The sequence below is a fragment of the Canis lupus genome, chromosome 20 (assembly GCF_003254725.2).
Source record: "Canis lupus dingo isolate Sandy chromosome 20, ASM325472v2, whole genome shotgun sequence".
Classification (NCBI taxonomy): domain Eukaryota; kingdom Metazoa; phylum Chordata; class Mammalia; order Carnivora; family Canidae; genus Canis; species Canis lupus.
The window spans coordinates 20,947,274-20,970,371 of NC_064262.1; the positions used below are offsets into that span (position 1 = coordinate 20,947,274).

At 42.1% G+C, this 23,098-nt stretch overlaps 1 protein-coding gene and 1 long non-coding RNA gene across 7 annotated transcripts in view; one reads left to right on the forward strand and one right to left on the reverse strand.

Annotated features, from left to right (window-relative positions):
* The window catches only part of FOXP1 (forkhead box P1), a 375,390-nt gene that overhangs the window by 94,951 nt on the left and 257,341 nt on the right, over positions 1 to 23,098 (forward strand). The window lies entirely within an intron of this gene.
* Positions 7,681 to 10,241, reverse strand: LOC112666059 (uncharacterized). The gene is made up of 2 exons (XR_003140693.3): positions 9,859 to 10,241; positions 7,681 to 9,149 (listed from the first exon to the last, which is right to left on the reverse strand). It is a non-coding gene; the product is annotated as an uncharacterized LOC112666059 (long non-coding RNA).

Sequence of the window (23,098 nt, forward strand, 5' to 3'; positions counted from 1 at the left end):
AGCAAGAGAAAGATATTTTTGTGTGACTTTCCTCCAGTCAAGGAGGAAAAATATCTTTATGCTCCTTGTATCTTTTGCCTAGAACTTCATTTAATGTCTGTCCCTAATTGCAGAGAAAGTTGGATAGGGGACAATGCCTCCCCCCCCCCGTCCCCCACCCCGGCTTGAGGAGTAGGAGTGGGGAGTGAAGGAGTTGGGAATGGCTCTTGAATAGCCATCCAGCACTGTCTACATATGGAATAAAGTTTCCTACTTGACTAGCTAAGACCAACACAAAAATCTAGATTGTGCCTGGCAAAGGGTTATGAAGTTCTTATTTTGAGTGTTTTTTTGTTTTGTTTTTGTTTTTGTTTTAATTTTTGATACTGTTTAGAATGACAAGGCAGTTTTGGATTCCCACATTATAGCTGAAGCTGAAATTTCTTGGTATCCAGAGAGGATGAGTAAGTCTAACACTTTGTTTATTTTATTCATCATTAGGCTTTATCCCATCTCCAGCTCTCTGTATATCACCCAAGAAATACTTTGTAGATGGCTCAGCTTCCTGCTCAAAGCCATAGTCTGGATGTTTTACACTCTGCACATGGTGTTGGGTATGACTACTGTCCCTCACCCCGAAAATGTTCTTTGCTTCTGTATTTACCCATTGTGAAAGAAACATCCTGACAGCTGTGATGTATTTATAATGTCATGTGGCTGTTTTTACAGTCACTTTGTTACATTAGTACTAATCTTTCTCCCTAAGCTGAAAAATTCATCACACTTTGTGCGACAGGGAAAAGTTCCACCTGAATGTGTGTAGTTTGGAGTTTTCAGGGGAGAAACAGAGTAGAGAGATCTTACTGGGTAAGAAATCCTCCATAATGTCATTCTTGTTCTAAGTGGCTTGAGTGATTTGAACTGGTAGAGCAGAGGACTTCCTCCAGGAGAGCTAATGTCCCTGAAGACCCAGTTTACAGGCAATGTGTCCTAAAGAGTACTAAGAATGTTTTCCAAACAGTGAAAAAGATTACCTTGCTACTGGCTTCTTCTAGAATGCACTTGGTTTTAATCCACAAGTATATATCTCTTGCTCAAACTTGTCAACTAAATATTAAGTGTACAATTCTGCACAAAGCTGTGATTAGAATTCATAGAAAAATTAGATGAAAATTATTGGAAAAATTAGATTTAGAAAAAGAATGGATTTTTTTAAAAGTCATGACCAAAACCATTTCCACTGAGAATAAAATACAAATTTTAATTAATATATAGAATCTCAAACTGGGAACCAAATATCCATCTGCTGAGGATCGGATTCTCATGAATATGGAGAATTTGCCACACTTCTAAAACTGCACACAGTCCAAGATATAGTAGCCCTTAGATGTGTGTGGCTATTTAAATTTAAATTAATTAAAATTACATAAATTTAAGAATGTAGTTCCCTAGTGCACTAGCCATGTTTCAAGTGCTCAGTAGCCTCAAGTTGGAGAGCCTAGATCTGAACCCAGGTCGGAATGAAACACCTGATTGCTGGTACATTATAATGGTATCTACCTGCTGCCAAGAATGGTGGTCATTGGGAGCCCAGGTTGCTCACTCTGATCTCCTGGCTAATGATGCAGGCCTAGGGTGATGACATTCATCCCTTGATTGGGAAGAATGTCATTCCATCCCATCTAAGACATGATTTAGATGGTTGGCTCCACTTAGTTTGTAGGAAGAGGGATAGTGAGGAAGGAGAAAGCTGAGGAAAGAGGACAAGCAATAGCATGGCCCCCTTAGTTCTCTCAGCTCAGCTACATTAATGTCAACTGGGCTCCCAAGGGAGCTCTTTGGGTCCTTCCCTGCCTATAATTAGGACTATGGAACTTGGGGCAAGTCTTTTCTAGACTTAGCCTCAGACTTTAACCCTACTCCACATCAGTATTATATCCACACACAGGCTACCTGCAATCTTGGTCTTAGAAGTCAAGTCACTTTAAAACTCTAAGCTAAGGGACACCTAGGTGTCTCAGTGGTTGAGTGTCTGCCTTCGGTTCAGGTTGTGGTCCCTGGGGTCCTGGGATCAAGTTCTGCCTCAAGCTCCTCATAGGGGAGCCTGCTTCTCCCTTTGCCTTATGTCTCTGACTCTCTCTGTGTGTCTCTCATGAATACATAAATAAAATCTTAAAAAAAAAAAAAAAGACTCTAGCTGAGGAGCTACAGATCATCAGGGGCCACCCACCTGGGAGGGTAGACTTTCTCAACCTCAGCACTTACTGACATGTTGAGCCAGTAATTCTTCACTGTGGGAACTGTCTTGTGCATGGTAGGGTGTTTACAAGTACTCCCAGTTAGCATCACCACCCCTCTAGTTGTGAAAGTTAAAAATGTCTCCAGATCTTGCCAAATATTCTGTGGTTGACAGAATACCTCCTGGATGAGAATTACACATCTATTGAAACACTGCCCAATTGGGCTTTCTGTGGACAACCTCCACTGTCCAATGGAATAGCCACCAGGCATTTGAGGCTCTACCACTTACCTGCTCTGTGGCTAAAAACAGGCTACTAATCGGCTTTTTACCTAAACGAATGGGTTGGTCCATCCCTGACCTGAACCACCGCCACCAGGGTCCTAGAGAAGAGAGTTATAGTCCGTATTAGACTTCACACTGGATTTATTTTCGATCTCTAGTTTACTTTGCTTTGAGATCATCTTGAGTTCTTGACTGTGGGTCCTAACTCACTCTTCTAGCTCTTTCTTTCCGTTGGTAGCAGAGAACATGGCGGATGATCAGGTTACATAGCATATGTGAAATCTACAGATTTTGAGTATTAGCTGTGGGAGTTTGTTGATTTGTGTGTTTTTATTTGGTTTGCTTTCTCATCAGAGCTAATATACATTGCAGAGTTGAAGAACTACATATAGAATAGAATGTTTATTCAGTTTGACTTCCGGGACTGTACCTCTTGGTTACAAATAACGCTGCACCAATGAGCTGGCTAAGCACTTAAGGGAAGTTCCTTTGCTTATATAATGGAAAAGTCCAGGAGTAGGATTGTCTTCTATGGGAACTGTTAGGAATCTCTCCAGCTCTTGGACTCACTCTGACTTCTGTGTCCTGGCCACTTTCTTTTTTGTGGGGCCAAAGGCAGTCCATGTTCTCAAAGCTTTCAAAAGCCCAGCAAAAGGACAGTGTCTCTCTCAATTCTGACTTGGGACATGTCTATCCATCAGCCAATCAGGGCGGCCAGTAGAGTGGACCTCAGTGATTGGTCAGACCTGAGTGATGGCTCCACCCTCAGGAGCTGAGAGATGTATCCCCGGACTTTGGCATTTTGAAATGCCCATTCCCCAAAGAAAAATACGGCTGGTGTTATCAGAGGAAGAGGAGCTTGGGTGTTGGGCAGGCATAAACAACAGATATCCATTCCCCTGTTCTCCTTTGATTACACTTGCTCTGGCGACCCAGGAAAAATCTCTCACTTGCTGGTGTCTCCCTTGTGCCTCCAGAGTTGCTGGCAGGCCTTTGGCCTGAGTTTATTTACAGCATCAGCACACCTCTCTCTTCTTTCTTGCGATCTTGATACCCTGGTCTTTCCCCCAGAGGTTGGAGTAAATGGCCTTCTCTGAGCCACAATCAATGGCGTTCCGTAAGGTGTGACAGAAGAGGCCATCTGGCACTCGTCCCACTGTCGTTCCTCCCTGTCCAGGGAAGAGGCGCGTCTGAGGCATGAGGTCGCCGCTCAGTGAGGGGATGCTGTCCCTCAGAAGCCTCACCCCTAGACTCTGGTCTCTGGCACCGAAATGCCAGGAGTCAGACACCTGACAGAAGTACCTGTGTCCCTTTGTGAAATTCCCCATCAAAATTGGGTTGTGGAGTAATAATTATCATGAAGATGATTTTTGAATACAATTCTAAGTTGGAGTGTTCTGCGCAGTACTTTCCCAAATATTGGATAGATTTTTTTTTTTTTAAGATGCTAGCGCTGAGATCACTGGCCCATTTCAATTTTTATTGAAACAAATAAACCCAATAAAAACACTTATGCTGAGAGCTATAGCGCCACAATAAAAGAATCACCCTGTATTGAATTTATTGATTTATTTATTTACTCCAACTGGAAAATCGAGTATTGTGTTAATGTATTTTATAAGAATCACACTGCTCGATGAAATGGCTAATTTATTTTAGCGTATACATAAATAGCTAGCAATTTTCCATGAGACAGGCTAATGAAAATGATGCCATGAAATTGTCTATACTGTGAGGAGTGACGGAGACCCGTTATTATTGGGTGAGCGCTAAGACGCGCTGAACTGGCCATCATATCTTTGAACTTTTGAACTGCTACTTGTTTCGTGTGATTTATTGATTTTGCTATCTCTCTGTTTAGCTCAACTTTAGTTTTTTTGCCCGGCAGTGCAGATAAGTGGCATAGGAGATTTAATTTCATGGGTATTTGGGGTTAAAACCTATCTTTAAGAAGAATGCTAAACATGTTTTAATAAAACATGAGTTGCAGGGGTTTTAGGTTTCTGTGTGATAGGGATCTGATAAGAACCAAGGCAGTTTAGAGGCCCGCCCAGGGGTTCCAGGCAGGGAGGCGCTCTTAGTTTCACAGCTGTGGAAGTTTCACCAGGGCCACGTGTGTTTTATTTCCTCAGTCAGCCTGGCTTCATTCATAATTGCATGTATCATTTCTTCCCTGCCCGTGCCCTTTCGCTCAGGCCGTGTGTTTTGCCTCTCTGATGCCCGGTGCGGGGGTGGAGGTGAGGGTTGCAGGGTTGCAGGCAGTGGTGCTGTGCTTCTCCTCCTTTCCTTGCACACTGAGGACTGGCCGCTACTTAAACACCCTCCTGTGAGCAGATCTCTCAGGGAAAGTGCTTGCAGGAGCAGCCCCGGCTCTCACCTAGGGGACGAGGAAGCACGCTCCACCCCAGCCCCCGGCTGGCTCCCAGCGGCCAGGCTCCCTGCACCGGGCTCTCGGTGGTCCTCATCCCCACTGCTGTCCTCCTCTGCCAGCCCTGACCTTGAATGGGGATGTTTCCCTGCATCCCTGGGCGGGAATCTCCTACTGAGCCACAGTGGCCAGAAGGCAGCCTTACTTTTGATTGTTGTCTTTGGACCTGCAGAACTTTTCCTAAATATGTAACATCTTGAGAACTCATTCCTGATATTTTTTTGTTTGGTTGGCTAATTTCTAGAGGCTGACTTGACAACAGTATTTTATGCTTACTTTTTTTTTTCTTTTCTTTCTTTCTTTCTTTCTTTCTTTCTTTCTTTCTTTCTTTCTTTCTTTCTTTCTTCTTTCTTTTTGTGGGGGGGGGGTTGGAGGAGGTGGGAAAGAGCTTTATCATGTAAAAGTAACCATCCTAGAAATTTCAGGTAATAAATTTTCAGGCGCATGAACGGTTAAGACTCTTCACTCTGTGACACAGTATGTGAATGTGGAATTTTTATGAAGGTAACCGTCTCTTTCTTTAAAAATCTGATTTATTTAGAAGGTACTTTTGAATGACCAAGTAATTTTAACCTTCAGGGAGAGATTGAGGTGGCGGTGGGGAGGGGGAGAAAGTAGGGGAGAGTTGGATCTTTGCAAGGGTTTGAAAATTCACATCCCCTTTAATGATTAAACTGGCAAGATCTTTATTTGGATGTTAAAAGCTTTTTCTTACATTGCAAACATTCTCAGCAAATTTACAGTCAGATATTTGGAAACAGCTAACACTTAAAAAAAAAAAAGAGGAGGAGGAGGAGGGCCTGTTTGAACTAGGAAACAAAATTAGTGGGAATGGCTAAAAAGACAGACTGACCCCAACACCATTAGCTTGGAAAAAAAAATTCCATTTCATTGCAACTATGTTATTGTTTACTTTACCATACACATCCTAATATGGTTACCTCCCTGTCAGAGGCGGCCAAGCCCAGGGGTTGAGAGGCCCCCTCCGGGAGAAAGCTCCTAACTGCCTCTCAGACAATAAGAAACAAACGGTACAACTCCACAAAAGGCTTCCCGGAAAATAAGTGTCAAATAAATCCTACAGAACTCTCGCTTCTGCCACTGAGCTCTGTATATGCAAACCTGTTCTTATGCCATCGCTGCCCGAGCTGAGCTGCGTTTGTTTGGAAATAAGCCATTGCTTTTTCTTTTTTCTTTTTTCCTTTTTAAAAAAAATTTTTCCCCCCACTTCAGCTGAGGGCTCTGGATTAATTCCTTGAGACGTATCTTTGCATACATGTCTCATGAGTTATGTTTCCTGGAGCCTTTTACTAGGAACATTAAGGTAAGAATGTTGATTTAGCCCGGGACCTTTGTCACTCAAACTAATGCTCATCAGTGATATAGACATTGTAAAGAAATATTGCAGAGGTCTTTTGTGGTTCCCCCTCCCAAACGGAGAGGTGCAGTTGCTTTTAATTGTCATGCATGGATTCGGGGGGGAAAAATGCCACCAGTTGTGGATGAGATGGAACAGAGGTGTACTCACTGGTGTAAACACTGGTGAAGACACCCCGATCCTGTGGCAGCCACTACAGTTCATTAGAAGGCTTTTCCTCTTGTTTCTTCCAATTCTTCTCTACTTGCAGTATTTCTTTTTCTTTTTTTTTTTTTTCTTCTTCTTCTTTTTTTTCCTTCAACTCTCCTGATCTTTTCCAAATCCTCATGGTCTTGAGGCTTGCCTGTTATTATCTGCAACTCCAGAACAAAGGTAGGCTGCTCAACTCTGTGCTTCGGGGGAGGGCCAAGTTATTTTGGGAGGGATGTCTTCCTAATGCATGAGTGGCTGACCTAAAAGGCAGGGTGGGGGGGTGGGGAGATCACGCCTGGAGCCGAGGGATGAGAGAGCACGCACTGTGGCAGCTTTTATGGAGTGGAGTTTATTTTTATGCAACTTAAAAAGCAGCGGCATCTCTAGTAGAATGGACTCGTTAGCTCCTGAAATTCTTCTACACTTGATGTCACAGTGGTGTGTACATTGCATTACCAGACTGGGGTTCAGACATTTGGGGACACTTGAACTGACAGCAGCAGATAAGATTTCCTGGTTGGATGCTGTATTCAGTTTATCAAAATTAAATAAAGGATCTAGGTGGTTGGGTTTTCTTTTTTTCTCCTTTCCTTTTTTTATTTTTATTTTTATTTTTTGAATTTTAATGTAAAGGTGTGAGTGAGTGGGTGACTGGCATATGTCCTTTCTCGTTTTCCTTTGGTCTAATTGCTTTATATTCCCTGGACACCTTCACTTATTTCTCACTGATTTGGTTCTCTTAATTTTGCGTAATCTGGTGCTCTGTGAGAGTCAAGGTGGAGATTTGCTGTTTTTAACTAATTGTGCCTTGCTGGGTGGCGATACAATACAAAGAGTACAGACCACAAGAAATTCATCTCTACCTGAAAAGGGGAGTGGAATAGAGTAGTGCAGATTCATAATTGAAAACGAGAGCAAATTAAGCCTTAGTGAGGGATATTACAGGCTATTAATCATAATAAATATGTTTGGCAACGTTGGGTTTGCATTCTATAGTTTTCAGTTAAAATAAAATCAAAGTCAGTGATTACAAGAGGGAATAGTTCTTTGGCTTGAGACACGCTGGGCTGTACTTGCTCATTAGTTCAAGCCACATTAAAAGTGAGCAGTTTTGTTCCAGAATCAAGTATGTCGTTCCCAAGCAAATTTGAATACATCCCGTCCAAATGTAATCTCGGGTTCATGCCACGGTGCTTGTTTTTTTTTTTTTTTCTTTTCCTTAACATCTCATCTTTAGCATGGAACTCGAGTGTAAGAATTTTATTTTACGTTATTACGATGCTCACACATTCCTGTTGGTTTCTTGGCTGCGGATCATCTCTGTGCATGCACGGTAGCCCCGTCAAGGTGAAGCTCTTTGAAAAATAGAAATCCAATGTATTTAACCAAAATGAGCTTGAACAGCCTCAAAGTTTGTATCTTAGAAAGCTGCTAATTATGCTTGTCGTAAAACATATCTGAGTGGAAGGTTCTGAGTCCAAACAGACTCGAGTGCTGCTTTAGAAATATAACTGTAGTCTGTGCTTTTAAAGAGGTTTATTTTTACTTTGGGGCCATGGAGGGGGTGATTGGAATTAGTAGCCTTTAATTAGACGGGGAGATATTCAAATTTTACAGGGATTTATGTTAGAACATGGAATGGCGGGTGGCTCTTTCCTCATTATGAATCCTCCCTGCACATAATGAGGTTCATCATTAGTTGATGGAGTGAATTTGCCCTAGCTCTACCTTGAAAGGCACATAATTTACATACTACTTCAGAGCCTAAGCTTTAATGGATTCCTCGATGAATAAAATGAAAAGCTACTTTCTTTAAATTTTTGAACACTGTTTAGATAATACGATTTTAATAAGACATTCAATTTGCTTGTTAAGTATATTTGAAAGTGCTTTTTTTTTTCTTTTTGAGAAAAATATATTTTGGCTTGCCTTGCTGTATATCACAGTGGATGGTTACCCTCACAGATATAGCAGAGAACATATGGGGTACGTTGGTAGGAAATGGGGAGAATCTGAGGCAGAGAGCTTTTTTTGCATGTGAGCCTTGAGATTATTGATTTTTGTGTAGAAACTCTTCAGACATTCAATGATTATAACAAAAAGGTTTGAAAACAAGCTTATTACCCATGTATGGTTTTGCATATCTAAAACGTGTGTACATGCTGGCTCCAGCCAACATTGACAAAACAGCTAGTTGCGCCTTCTGATTTATTTTAATGATGGAAGAGCAGAAACTTCCCTGGTGCAGCCGCATGTTTGGAACTGCTGTATGGGTACGCTCTGGTTCCAGGAGGGGAGACTGAATTGGAGGCTGTCTAACATGTTATCAGGTCATCAACTTAGGAGCGTTCTGGTCTACCCCATAAATTCCGCAAGTTCTCTGGCTCTGTCACTCTGTCTTTTGGTTGGAATGCGGAGAAAATCAGCTTTGAGTCGGCATGATTTGAGCATGGATGTCTCTTCAATAAGTATGGAGGCTTAGTAATAGCATGTTATTGAACATGTCCTTTGCTTGTTCGAGACAGGTCACCCCTGCGTTGTTATCACTGCGGCAAGTAGAGACAGGGTTCTGGTGGTTTGTCACACTCAGGAGCAGGGAAGATGTCTAAATATAAGTGAAGCCTTGTTTTGATAGAATGCTTTATTACCTGAAAATGATCAGCATATATTAACATTAATAGAATAGTCCATGTCATTCTTTTTTAGGTAATTTACCTCTGCTACAGACCTGTCTGCTTTAAAAAAAAAAAATCTTCCTCCCTTCTAAAACATATATTTGTTTAGAGAGTTTTCACTGAAGTGTACATGACAATTACAGCTGTTCATTAACAAAATTGGGTATTTGTTTTAAACTTTAACCAATCACTTTGATATGCTAATTATGGTGTAATTTAATTTGAGCCCTGTAATGATGATGCCGTTATTATGGACATAAATGATGCAGTTAAGCTGAGAGTAATCTCATTTGCATACTGTACATGCCAGTAAATTAAGCCCTTTCTTCGACTGCTTCAGCTTTAATTTTCCACTTCTTTTCACACAGCTCCTTTTCAGCCCCTCTCTTATAAGCCCACTTTGTAATAGTCCTGATGACTGTTTGATGTGAAGAGTTTCTGCACCACAATAATGCACGACAGAAGATGTAACATTTAAAGGATTCATTATCTTGCTGAGTGTTCCTTTAAGAACAGAGGATTAGAGACGGTGGAGGGGGGACAAAGTGTCCTTTCCATTGGACATGAAGGCCCCCAGTTAAAGTAATTTGAGATGCCAAATGCTCTCCACTCACACCCCCCCCCCCCCCCAGTCAGACTTGGGACCTATTATTTATAAATGATGCTCCCCCCCCCACCTTACCGTAGTTGATGGTCACAAATTGTGTTGCATTCAACAGCAGTGAACTTCATGTGATCCCTTATTGTAATTACCCCATGCTAGTTGGAGGCAAAAGTTTAATTTAGCCCACATAATACAATTCTTCAAATCTGGGCTCTTATAGATGAGATTATAATTTTAAACAATTCCGAGATAGACTGCCATTTTCAAAAGGATGTTCTTCTCTCCCCCCCCCATCTCTGCCTGGATTGTCAAATAAACACGAGTTTTTCCCAGGAGTGTCGCAGAGATGTCCTTGGAATGTAAGACCCTGCCTCTTTGCCCTCCTGGAGCCAGGAGACCTGCTGGGTGGCTTTCCATAGTCAGCCGTGGCCAGTAAACTGTCATTCCATTTGAAAAAAAAAAAAAAAGAATGCAGAGGCATAACTAAGCTCTTCTGCATCCGTGAGCGGGTTCTCCCTGTGGCTCCCGCTGAAGCCAGTGGGAGTTGAGTGGGTGTAACTGAGGACCGAATTTAGCTCTGTGTTTTTAAAAGGGTCATGGGCCTAAAAATAGTTCAAGCTTCTTGACTCTCCTGCAGGCTACTTCCTCGGCAAATGGGAGCATATTAAAGCAGAGTAATTGGCTGTGTCCATCCTCATTTCTTGGAGCTAAAAGTCTTGCCCTTCCTTTGTAAGTGTTCCCCAGATTTCTGCCTCTTGACCCAAACTTTTGCCAATTGATTTCCATCCCTTCCCCTAAGCGGTTCTGTCAGGAGGCTGCCTTTTCTTTTCTTTTTTTTTAAACATTGTGGCGGGCAGGGATTTCCTGGTGTTGCCAGGATAAAGTGCACACGGGCTTACTCAGCCTAGTAGCAATGACAACCAGAGCAGGGAGTTTTTGCCTCACTGTGGAACATTGATTTTTTAATTAAAAATTTTTTTTTAAAATAGGCTCCATGCCCAACATGGAGCTTGAACTCAGGATCCTGAGTTTAAGAGTCTCATGCTCTGCCGACTGAGCCAGCCAAGCGCCCCCGATTTTGGAAATCTTAATGGAGGCAAACAGCTCCTCTCCCAGCTGTTTTTGAATTAAGCAAATACTGCCGCACTGTTCACGTGATGCCAGGCCATTCAGCAATTTGAACTTCTCGAAAAGTGTCTACCTTAAAGGGCTTTTTGTCTCCCTGGGTATCATTTCAGAAGTGTCAGAGGAAAGCAAAGATGGGCCGAAGAGCTTGTAAAAATCTTTGTGTATGGCCATAATGTCTATCCAGTATTATGTTTTTCAAAAATGTGGAAATGTTTTGTTTTCCAGATCATTGAGGGAGACAGGGGAGAAGAGAAATAATTTTATGTAATCGTATAGAACATTTTTATTTTACTACATACTTTAGACATTCTCAGTTCAGACTAAGCCACTAATTGAGCAAATATTCCCACTGTGACACTTCATCCTTCTGCGAAGGTGAATAAACAAATGGGTGAAATGCAACCGGACTGTAGATTCCCTGAAGGCAAGGAATGCTGCTCAATTCGTGACACTTGGAATCACACCTTGCACATTATAGGTGTTCAAGAAATAGTTCCTGGTTGAAATCACCGTCCTTATTCCTATAGGCTTGTGGGCATCAAATAAGAAAATAAGGAGGGTGCCTGGCTGGCTTAGTGGGTGGGGCACGCAATTTGATCTCGGGATTGTGAGTTCGAACCCCATGTAGGGTTGTAAGGATTACTTGAAAATAAAATCGTAAAAAAAAAAAAAAGAAGAAGAAGAAGAAAGAAAATGCAGAAGGAAATGCTCGAGTCTAAGGCCTCTAACTATGCATGACAGTATTTGGATTGTAGACCCCATCAATCCATTCCTGCTTCGGCCCTTCCCTTGTGTGGGAGCCACTGTCAAGTCTGCAATTGGACAGGAGCCATCCTCCCTGGAAGCCCTACAGCCCAGATAATCGTCTTAATGCCTGTGATAGTAACTCAGGGTTCATGAGCAATAGCCATGTACTAAGTGGGTGTCCTGGGCGATGCCACTGAATCCTCCCAATAAACAGGCAAGGTAGGCACCGTTCTTGTCATTGTGTAGCCATGACATCTGTGATGCACATGCAGCTCTAGGTCACACAAACGTTATGCTGGAATCAAGACTTGTAAAAAAAAAAAAAAAAAGACTTGTACTCCTTCAGGTAACCTCTAGAGTCCTCACCCCTGGACAGTGCACTTCAGTCCTGCTTGTTGGAGACCCACAGACACACAGGCACTATATTACTACATACTGTGTGTACCTACATAGATATATGACACATACCAAAAAAAAAGGTATATGACACATATGTATGTATTTAACATATTTACATAACTACATTGTGTGTGTGTGTCGCACATTTCTTGAACAGCAGCTGCTAAGCACTCGACATCTTTCACTGTCCTAGAGGATGGAGGCCTGACAGGGTACCTGTTATCTGTCCCTGCTTACCGATAAGGAAATTGGCATCCACTCAGATTGAATAACTTGCTTAGACAGATAGAAAGCGACTGAAGGGGGCTTCGAACCCACACCTGTCTGTCCCAAAGCACTTGCTCAATTAAAATCACCACTTCATGCTCCCCGCGAATCTTTCAGTCACTTGAGAACATTTTGTGCTTCTCAGATACTTACTTTTTGAGTACCTGTGTTATTTAAGGGCTTTCATATTTATCTTCTGTTTTGGGGATTTAGACTTTAAATGTATGCTCTGAATAACTGAGACATCTAATTTCCCAGTCTTCAGTGTGATGTAAATTCCTGGCAGGAAGCCACTGTCTCTTCACCGCCGTCCCCCTGCCCCCAAACTAGACTTTTGATAAATTCTTTTTTTCTTGGGGGAGGAAAATGCTGTGCTTCTTCCTTGCCTTTGATTGAAGTCTGTTTTACTTTTATCTTGACAGGTGACAGAATGAATATCAGCTGTAGAATTTATAGATATATGGATCTGTAGATGTTTCCATGCATCCCCGTGGACGTGCACAGACTTGTGGCTTGTACTGTTAACACACGATGCAGGCCACATGTGGAGAGAGAAGGGGGGAACATTTCAAGGAAACTCTAGCTTCTTTTCCAAGCACTGTCCCTCTCCTCTCTTAGCAGTCCCAATCCAGGCAAGCAAAGTGATGGCAGTGTGGATGGCATCCCTTCCTCTTACATTTAGGAACTTTTCCAGTCCAGAATCTTGGACTGTTCTTAGGCCTGTGCTAGCTCGCATGGGAGCCATCATCCAGATGTGGCGACTGGGCTCTCTAAGTGTGGCTAGCTTGAATCAAGGATGTGCCATTTGTACAAAATACATACTTAATGTATATGGATGAGTTTAGTGACTTAGTATGAAAAAGAAGAATGTAAGATAACTTGTTAATAACTTTGTTGATTACATGTTGAAATTAAAATATTAGGGACATAATAAGTCAGAGGAAGTATATTTTTAAAAGTAATTTCTGGGGTACCTGGGTGGCTCAGTCACTTAAGCAACTGGCTTTGGCTCAGGTCATGATCTCAGTGTCTTGGGATTGAGCCCTACATCATGTTCTGTATTCAGCAAGTCTGCTTGCCCTTCTCCCTCCCCCTGCTCATGTGCTTTTTTTCTCTCTCAAATAAATAAAATCTTAAAAATAAAAGTAATTTCCCCTATTTCTTTCTGCTTTTAAAAATGTGGCTGGTAGATATTTTAAAATTATAGATATGGCTTATATTTGTGGCCCTCAGTACATTTCTGTGAGACAATACAACTCTAGAATGGATGTCTCACCTCACTGTGCATGATGACTGATAGACCAAGTAGAGTGGCCCAAAGATTTATCCCCCAAATGAATAGCGAGCTGCAGTCAGCATGTTCCACTGAGGACGTAGCCCACAGTAGAGGCATAGAAAGTATTTCGGGATGCAGTCCCAGACAACACATATTTCTACACGGAAGACACTAAGGAAATAATCCCCTTGATTGTTTGCACACCTTATCCTTTCTAACCAGGCTGGGAATCTAGCACCTACCCCACTTGGTTTGAAAAACGTGAACTTAGGAAGTATTTATATACCCAGCCAGCATCCTTGATGCAAGTAAATCTTGGATCACCTCTTATAATGATTCCATTAGCATAGGTCATCAGAAGATAGTACTAATGGGATCATTATAGGGCCACGGGCTCCTCTTGGAGCCTTTCTGCTAGATAAACACATGCATTTGTCTCTTTGAGACTTTCCTGATAGATAATCTTTACCTAGTACAGGTGTACCCAACCTTAAGTAAACTCTACCTATAAATGGAGTTGTTGTTGTTGTTGTTTTTAAAGTTTATTTTTTTTTGGTAATCCTTATACCTAATGTGGGGCTCAAACTCATCACCCCAAGATCAAGAGTCATGTGTTCTTCCAATTGAGCCAACCAGCCAGATGCCCCTGTTTGTGTGTGTGTGTGTTTTTAAGAGAGGCGACATTATATGAATGTACACTCTTCAACAAACATTTATTAGGTGTCTGTTTTATTAGGCGTGGTGGGCTTCCTGCCTTCAGAAAGCTGGTTAACTATCTGGATAAATAAGAAATAATCCATATGGCTTCAACCCAGGACGTGAACATTCAGTGTTGGTAGCTCAGAGCTGTTGTTTGCCTTATAAGAAGATTCTTTGATTTTCCTAGAGACTTCACAGTGTCCATTAATGATTCACATGTTCTTCACATTCTATTTATTGTACAGATGATGTAGGGGAAATGTGATTTTAATTGTAAATGGTCAATAACCCCAACCCTGTGGAAAAGTGTGTTACACACCTACAAGTTTTTTTTTTTCCCCCTAAGCATCTATATTAGTCCTTAGAAACCCAGGGAAGTGTGATATGCGGTCTTTTCTAAGATTTTTTTTCCCCCATCAGAATAGATGGAAGCCTTCACTGGAATGAACACATGGAAATTATAGCTGTCACCTCATCCATTAAAAGCAGGCATTCAAGTGGGATATTATCCCACTTTACTTTTTGGTCCTTAAGAAGTCAAGGGACAGGGTATTAGATGTGAGATGGCCACAGGAATACTGGGTCCTGGCAAAGATCAGTACCCGGCACGAAATGTGCCCACTTACTTGTTAAGTGCTGAAAACGCTCACCCCTCCCTCTGCCCTAGTCTGCCTTGAAGCTGCGGCTTCATTAGTATCAATTGGTTTTCAGGGTGTTTATATCTCTGGGCCACTGGCTCCTGGCTATGATTATTGCTTGAAATTTTCCATACACTGCTTCCATTTTCAATCATCTTACCCCTAGTTGGCCTATCGTCGACTCTTTGAACTTCACAGGGGAATCGTGTTAATGGTAGCTTTTGTCCTATGCGTAGCTGGGAAAGAAAAAGCCTTCAACTCATCTGCCGAAACATTTCTTTGCAGACACCTCAGAGAGGAGAGCCTCCACCCCTGCACCACCCTTGCCCACCAGCAAATCATCTCTGAACAGAAGGGAACAGCTGTTCCTGGAAATGTCCTTGGAACTGCAAAACTTTCTATAAGGCAGTGTGACTTGCAGCTCTAAGGTTTTAAAGAGCAATCCCGCTCTTCCTCCCCTACCTCCTAACCCTGCAGTGCTACTGCTGTCAATTCTTCTACGAGGAAAGGTTCTGGAAAGGCAGTCTGTGGCATTCCGGGTTGTCCATTCTATCAGGTGGTGTCAGATATAGGAGGGGACGTCTGCTGGCTTGATCTGAAGCTGGAATGTAGCGAATGGTTAGTACCCTTTTACTGCATACTGTTTGAGGTGTTTGTCCTTAACCATTAGTCTAGTTGTCCAAAAGGATTTGTTAGTTTCTCGATTTAATGGTTCAGCATTTTTTTTTTTTTTTTTGGCCCTTCACCTATTATACATGTGAAAGGTATCTCAGTTTCTTATAACCAGGGGCGCCCTTCTATCTCCCTCTCTCCAAATGGACATGCAGGAAGCAGCAATTCTGCACATGGTGGACATGGTGCACTTGTACCATCCAAGGTCCATAATGGTTGTGTAAGAGCAAAGGCCAGGAGCAGCTCCAACACCCAAGTTAGTGACTGCAGTCATGCCGTATATTGAGGATACAAACCCCTGAGAAAAAGAACAAAAATTCTCTGTCATGGAATGAGGTTCGATTTGAACTGAAAGCCCCTTGGGTATAACAAGGCCTCCGGTTCTGTTTCTGATCGCTTTTTCATGTGTTCTAGAAGTTTTCCTAACTGCCTTCCTTGTTGTATTCCAAAGATAAGTCCACCCTCACCCTCTCCTGCCCTTCACGGTGTCTGCAGGAATCAGTGAGGGAGCACATTCTGTGGAGCTACATCACATGTTATAATCTTCATATTGGTTTTGGTAGGCTGTGCCTGGGTCCCTCTCCTTCAGAGTCCCATTAGAGGCTCCACCCCCTTTTTAAATGTCAATTTGAAATAATTTTTCTCCTTGGAACTCTGTTTTCTTTCCACTTTTTCAGATCTATTGACACGGACATGCTTCCTACCTTAGAGAAAACCTATTTATTTATTTTAGCTTTTATTTACTACCATGAAGATGCCATGGAGCATCAGCTGGGGGATCCTGGAGAGCAATAGCTAGAAGATGGGTAAAGGGACTTAACTGTTTCACTTTGCCAGTGCTCACAGCAGACATTGCTAATCGATCACAGAGCTGTTTCTCAGCCTGACTGTGGCCTATGAATCTTTTTCTTCAGAAGGCAGCACCAGCTTCTTGCTAATTCATAGTGCTTGGCGTGGAATCTATTTGCCTTCCCTGCTCTAACTGTTAAGATTTGCTAATATGTGAATTCAGCTAGTTGGATGCTATTAATGAATGGTGGTACATCTTTTATCTTAATACTATCAAATTCCCCAGATGTTATCTCAGTTTCCTAAGCCACCCAGCCTCTTAAGAGTTAATGTTTTGGACACATGATCTTTTTCAGATGTGACCTAAGATAGACTAGACAATCCCCTGAAATTCCTTTCAGGGTGATGATCCTGACACTGGCCAAGTACCAAATCCCCTTTGAACTATATAGCTCTTCCTCAGGTACAGAATTCTTTCCACATGCAATGGAAAGCTCACACAGCAAGTGGATGTGGCCTTCTTATAGAAGAATAACATTGGGGTATGAACTCATTTTCTTTTGGCAAATTGCCTGTTACTCACATTCTGAATTTCTAGGATTCTATGTCCTGACACCCTACATTCTCTGACATCTCCTTAGACCACAGTCTAGTTAGAATCCACCAAAATTATTTATGTGCCACAATGAAAAAAGAGATTTTCCTACCCACCCATTGTTTGTCATTATTTTACCTGTTGAACTTCTTCCTGAGTTTTTTTTTTCAACTTCATATTTTATTTTATTTATTGTTTTTTGTTTGTTTTTAGAACTTTCTCTTTTTTATTTTTATTTGTTTATGATAGGCACACAGTGAGAGAGAGGCAGAGACACAGGCAGAGGGAGAAGCAGGCTCCATGCACTGGGAGCCCGACATGGGATTTGATCCCGGGTCTCCAGGATTGCGCCCTGGGCTAAAGGCAGGCGCTAAACCGCTTCGCCATCCAGGGATCCCTGTTTGTTTGTTTTCAGAGAGAGAGAGTAAGCACAGGCAAGCAGGGTGAAGGGGCAAAAGAAGAGGGGGAGAGAGAGAGACTCTTAAGCAGGCTCTGTGTCCAGCATGGAGCCAGACGCCAGGCTCAATCCCAAACCTGAAATTATGACCTGAGCTGAAACCAAGAGTGGGACTTTTAAACAGCTGAGACACTGAGGTGCTCAACTCCTTATTTTAAACACTTTGGTAAATAGTCCTTATCAGCCATTATCTTTTTATCTAATGCACAAGGAAAAATTCAAGTGTCCAGAATTTATACTTGGTTCAGTATAACCACTAGGTCATTGAGTTCATGTTGTCTATTGTCACACCCCCCACAACCGTACTCTCTTTGGATGTTTGTAATAAATTAGTTCTCTTTTCAAAGATTAGAAAGCTCTCCTAGTTTTTCTTATAATGTAGCTGGAAGTAGGTTGGTTCTTTTTTCCTTAAGTATTTGTAGTATCTGTAGTCTTGCTTTTGGATTCACAGTATTTATAATGTGAAAAGGAGAATTAGTTCATTTTGTTTCTCTTGAACATAAAGAAAGAAGGAAGTGTATTTGCAGGTGTTATTATGCCTAAACATCACTGTGCTTATGTTTCATTATTTGTTTTTAATTTTACAGCCTACCTCTTCATTTTTCCCGGTCAGAATGAGTAACATTGATATTAGGTTCATTTAAGCAGAGAAGCTATTTTAAACCAACTTGTCTCCATTGAAAGAAAAGGGGGACTTTGCTGTCAGCTGCAGAAATGCGGGTTTTCACCAGAATGATCAGTTACTGAACGAAAGTGGATTTGAAAACTCACTTAAAAAAAAAAATATATGAATAAAGAGGACAGCGAAAAACAAGTATCTGGGTAGTCAAAGTGTACTGGAATCTTTTCCCTCACTCTGGCAAGCCCGCCATCCTTGTAGGTGTATCTGAAATGGAACAGAATGTGTGAAAGCCATTTAAATAATTATTTGATAATTTAATAAAGGAAAATGCTTCAAGCCACCACACCCCTCCTACGGTTGATAAGTGATGCCACCTACTGTGAAAATATTTTACAAAACACTTCGTTTGGAATCAGTATCAAATAATGATTTTAAAATAAAACATGTGTAGAGTTTTCTCTTGGCTCTTCCCAGTTTTGGGAGCAGACTGTCAGCTGCCCACCCTCGAGTTGATGTACCAACCTTTTTTTTTTACTCCTCCCCCAGAGTTGCTTCTCTACCCACAGGTTTGGCTTAGCAGGTTTTATATACTGGTTTTCAGCCCTGGAATGACTTTTAATATATTTGCATTTAATTTTTTTTTTGGATGGCAGTTCCGCTTAGCATTTTAAAATATTATCTGTTCACTGTCATAGGTAAAAGGGATGCATTTTTTTTCTCTTCTTTGTTTTAAGGAGGATGATTTTAAAGATTTGAACCAATTATGTGTACCAGACACACACCGCTACTTATGAGGGCAGTTTTGTGTGCCCAAGGCATTCTGCTGTGCAGATAGGAGTTTCTTGGTACCAGAACAAGTCAGAAGCACCACATACCCTTATAATTTCCTGGCCAGTTGAGTGCATTTGCTCTCTGAGAAACTGGTCTAAAGAATAGCAAAAACGATCCATTTAAAGGCTGCACAGTTTACTTGGCATCTCTGAACATACAGCATCAACAGGGCGATATTCCTGTAAGGCTACAGGCTTTGCAAGGTTATGTTTGGCCTTTTTTCTTCCTTTTGCTTCCCCACCCACGCCCCTCCCCAGTGAGGTCTGCTCTGGCTCCTGCTATCTTTTCAGCAGCCCTGCTGTTTGGAGCACCTTGTGGAGCTCCAGGCGGCCTGAGAAGCTCTAATTGTGAGCAGCAAGTTTGCAGGGAGTCCTGAAGGTTGCAGCGCCTCAGACATGATCTGAGCTTGACAGAAGTGGTGCAATTATCCAGAAGCCCTTGATGAAGCAGCAACTCTTAAGGAGGGAGGCTACTCGAGTGGTCGTGGTCGTGGAGCATTCCAGAACTAAAAAGAACTGGCTGCCCTGTCAGATGCAGATCCCATCTTGTTGTTATTGTTTATTACCCGCTGGATAGCTTAATGAGATGGCACAGAGAACCCGATGCAGCCGATCCAACTTTTTTTTTTTTTTTTTTTAATTTCCAAACTCTCTTGGTGACATTGACTAGAAACAGGGGAAAGAAAGAAAGGGATGTGGCTGATTTGCATATTGTACAAGGATATCGTGAAGCCCAGATGATGAAATCTGAATAAATACGTGGATTTTGAGAACCTTTTTTTTTTTCTGACAGTATTCAACATTAAGTATATACTTAAGCAGTAATGACTCTGAAGCTATGCTTTGCATTCATGAACACACACCGTAGGGTGACGCTTCAAGCTCTAGGTGAAGCCAAGATTTTCTGAATTATGTTTCATTGGGGAATTTTTACCTTTTTTTCCTGTTTATGACAGTCATTTCATCTGGTTTTATAATGAGGTCAGGAACAGGTGAATGTAAAATAATACTAGTAAGTGGAGTGATTTCTGTGTTAATGATTAGGCTATTTTTTAAATTAAAAAGTTCTGGTATTTGAAACATGCTCTGTACTTTAAGCACACTTACCAGTAATTAATCAGAATGAAAGATTTTAGTGCTCCCTGATTATGTACAAATGATCATGGCTACCTGTCTACCAGAAGTCAGAGAAACTGGCATAACGGCTAAAACTGGGGGAATAATGGGTTGTCTGCTTGCTTTTTTCCCATTATGCCAGTAAATAAAGAATTAGCCCTTCTGTTATATAGGGGTATACTTAACTCCTTCCCCCAACAGGCCAACTTTCCCCTTTTATAAAATACAGGTCTGCATATTAAACCAATAACCTTTAAAAAATGAGATATCTAAAAAAAAAAAAAAAAAAAACTAAGAAGAAAACCCACAGTAAAAGCATTTTACTAGGGAACCTCTTACAGCACATTTTAAACATCTTTTGTGTTTCCACATATCAAGCTACTTTATGGACTTTTGCTGTGGCATTGCCCTTCAACGAGAAAGCTTTTTCCATTTTGTACCATAAAGAATATTATTTTTCTGCCAGCCAATTTTCTCTGTTAGTCACTAATTGGCTACATAAATCTCGGGTGTTGAGAATGAGGAATGTTTCAGTGTCATAGAGTGTAATCTTCACCCTTATTTACCAATTCATTAAGATTCATTGATGCAGGATCGGTGAGAGGAAATGACAACATAAATCAGACCTCCAACATAATGACCCTAATCAGTTGGGAATTGCTGGAAATGTCATGATGAACTATGTCCTTGTGTTAGTGCCACTGTACATTGTCATTGCGCTGCTTTATGAGTGGGACGCATCTTCCTGACACTGACTGTATTTAACGAAAAAAGAGTTGTTAAAAACCTGATTCCATTAAAGCCAGGAGATCCATACAAGGTCCTGTGGTATTTAGCCTTGCGCCCTTTACCTTCATTGTAACTGCTTAATGGAGCTGCAGTTTAATGCACATTTAGAGTACACCTGAGTAAAAACTCCCCAGGAAAAAAAAAAAAAAAGCAAGTTGATTTATAGCTTGTCATGTCTTTATTTAACCCAATAATTTCGGCATGTATGGAGAATTGGAATCAGTAAGTTCTCACTTAGGTACCAAATCTCTTGTCACTAAGCTGAGGAAGCATCCCACTGACCTAGAACTCCCTAAATATCCTCTCCTCCAGTGACGTGTGGGATGAAAACCTCGGTCTCCACAGGTTTGCTGATGGTAACCGCTGGTCATTCCTAGAATCATGTGTCAATTCAAAATTAGCAATAGAATTTGACAGGGCTCATGTAAAGAGGTTTCTGGATCCCCTCCCACCCCCGAAGGTATTGATTTAATTCCACCACGATCTTGGAATGGGTTACTGGAAGATGGGGGGTTACGTAGCTCACGCGCATTTTTTGATTTAATACAGGTTATTCATTTAGCCATAATGAATTAATTGGACAACAGTATGGGGACCAGCCCGGCAGGCAATCCTCCTTCCCTTTCTCTTACTGCCTATTAAAATCTTGCCAGTGAGCAGCAGGTAAACACCTTTCAGGAGGTGAAGATTGAAAATTGTCACTTTATACTCCTTTAGTTTTTTTTTTTTTTTTCAAACATCGAGCACGATGGTAACCATTTTTTTATCTTAAAAAAAATCTTTAATCTATGGTATAAGGCTGAGAAAGACCTATAAGAGAACAAGACAAGTTTACCTAATCTTGACAGCCCTGGGTGTAATCTCACTCTGCTTGTGACAAGTCAGACTCTAAGATTTATAACTCCTTAATCAAATGTCTAGAAGTCTCAGGAAATGTTATCATAGGACTTCCCTTCACATGACTTACTGAGAACTCAATAGACCGTTAGATAAGCTCTAGACTGAGCCGGACCTTAGAATAATTCAAATTGGCTAACAGTTCTTCTTCTTCTTTTTTTTTTTTTTTTCTTTTTTCTTTTCTCATTGGGGGTGGAATGAGTATTTTCATTCTGTGTTGACATGGGCATGCTTACAGTCGTGTTATATATATCAGGGGGCTCTGTTGCTCCTAGGAGAAAGACACCGTCTGGTTTTGGCCCCGTGGTCTTCAGGTAAACACGATTCGCATCCTGAGTCTTAGATCTGCATAGTGAGGGGACTCTGAGGAACCACGAGGATGATAAAAGCCATCTGCTGCTGGGGTGGCGACAGTGACATGCTCCCCGGGCGGCCCCAGAGGCAGCCTCCAAGAGGGCCTGGGTCCTGGCTCAGCGATGAGGAGGGGACTGCCGTGGGTCATGAGCCACCCGTGCGTCAGTGGAAGGCTGAGTAAGAGCATGAGAACCGCTGCCGCGCTGGAACCACACCGGCCTTCTCATGTGGTCCAGGGGGCCCCGGCACCGCCGATACCACGAAGACCAGAATGACTGTCCCCACCCACAGCCAAACCAGAAACGTCCTGCTCACCCTGCCCTGTCATCAGAGGGGACTGTCAGCTGCCGTCTGACATCCCGCGTGCTTTGGCTCCTACCCCAGTCTGACCAGCACAGCCGTGCACAGCCCCTCTTACTGGTTGGTGACAGCTCACTTAGCGCACACGCCCAGAGACTGAGAGTGGGCAAGGTGGTGAGATGCACAGAGGTGGGGGAGAGAGAGATGGAGAGAGAGAGAGAAGGAGGTGGGGGGACTGACTCACAGCGAGAGAAGAGGGAGCAGGGGAAAGATGTATGGAGGGAAAGAGGAAGAGAGGGAACCCCAGGAAGGAAAAGGGCACCCCAGGGGAGACCCTGACATCACCTACGCCTGGTAGAGGCCCTTGACCAAGTGCTCAGGTTTCTAAGGATGGCCGAGGCTAGGATGGGGCACGGAGGTTGGCAGGGATCTAGCCTGGGCCTGCTGAGCGAAGCCAAAAGCAGAAAGGCAGCACTCTAATGTCAGCATTATCCATCAGACTTAGAGCTGGAATCTGTACTTTGAAGGATCCGGCTTCGCCTACAAAAAAGAAAAAAAAAAAAAAAAGATCCCGAGATTGTTACCAATTCAGACCTGGCAAGACAAAGTGAGACACCCAGGTTTCTAACCAGAGGGACTCTAGTTAGCTCGAGTAAATGGGAAGATTAAAATCAATGTAATTTAAACTTCGTCTCCCCAGAGGAGGCCGGCATCACAGGCTGCCAAAAAAGTGCCCATGCCCT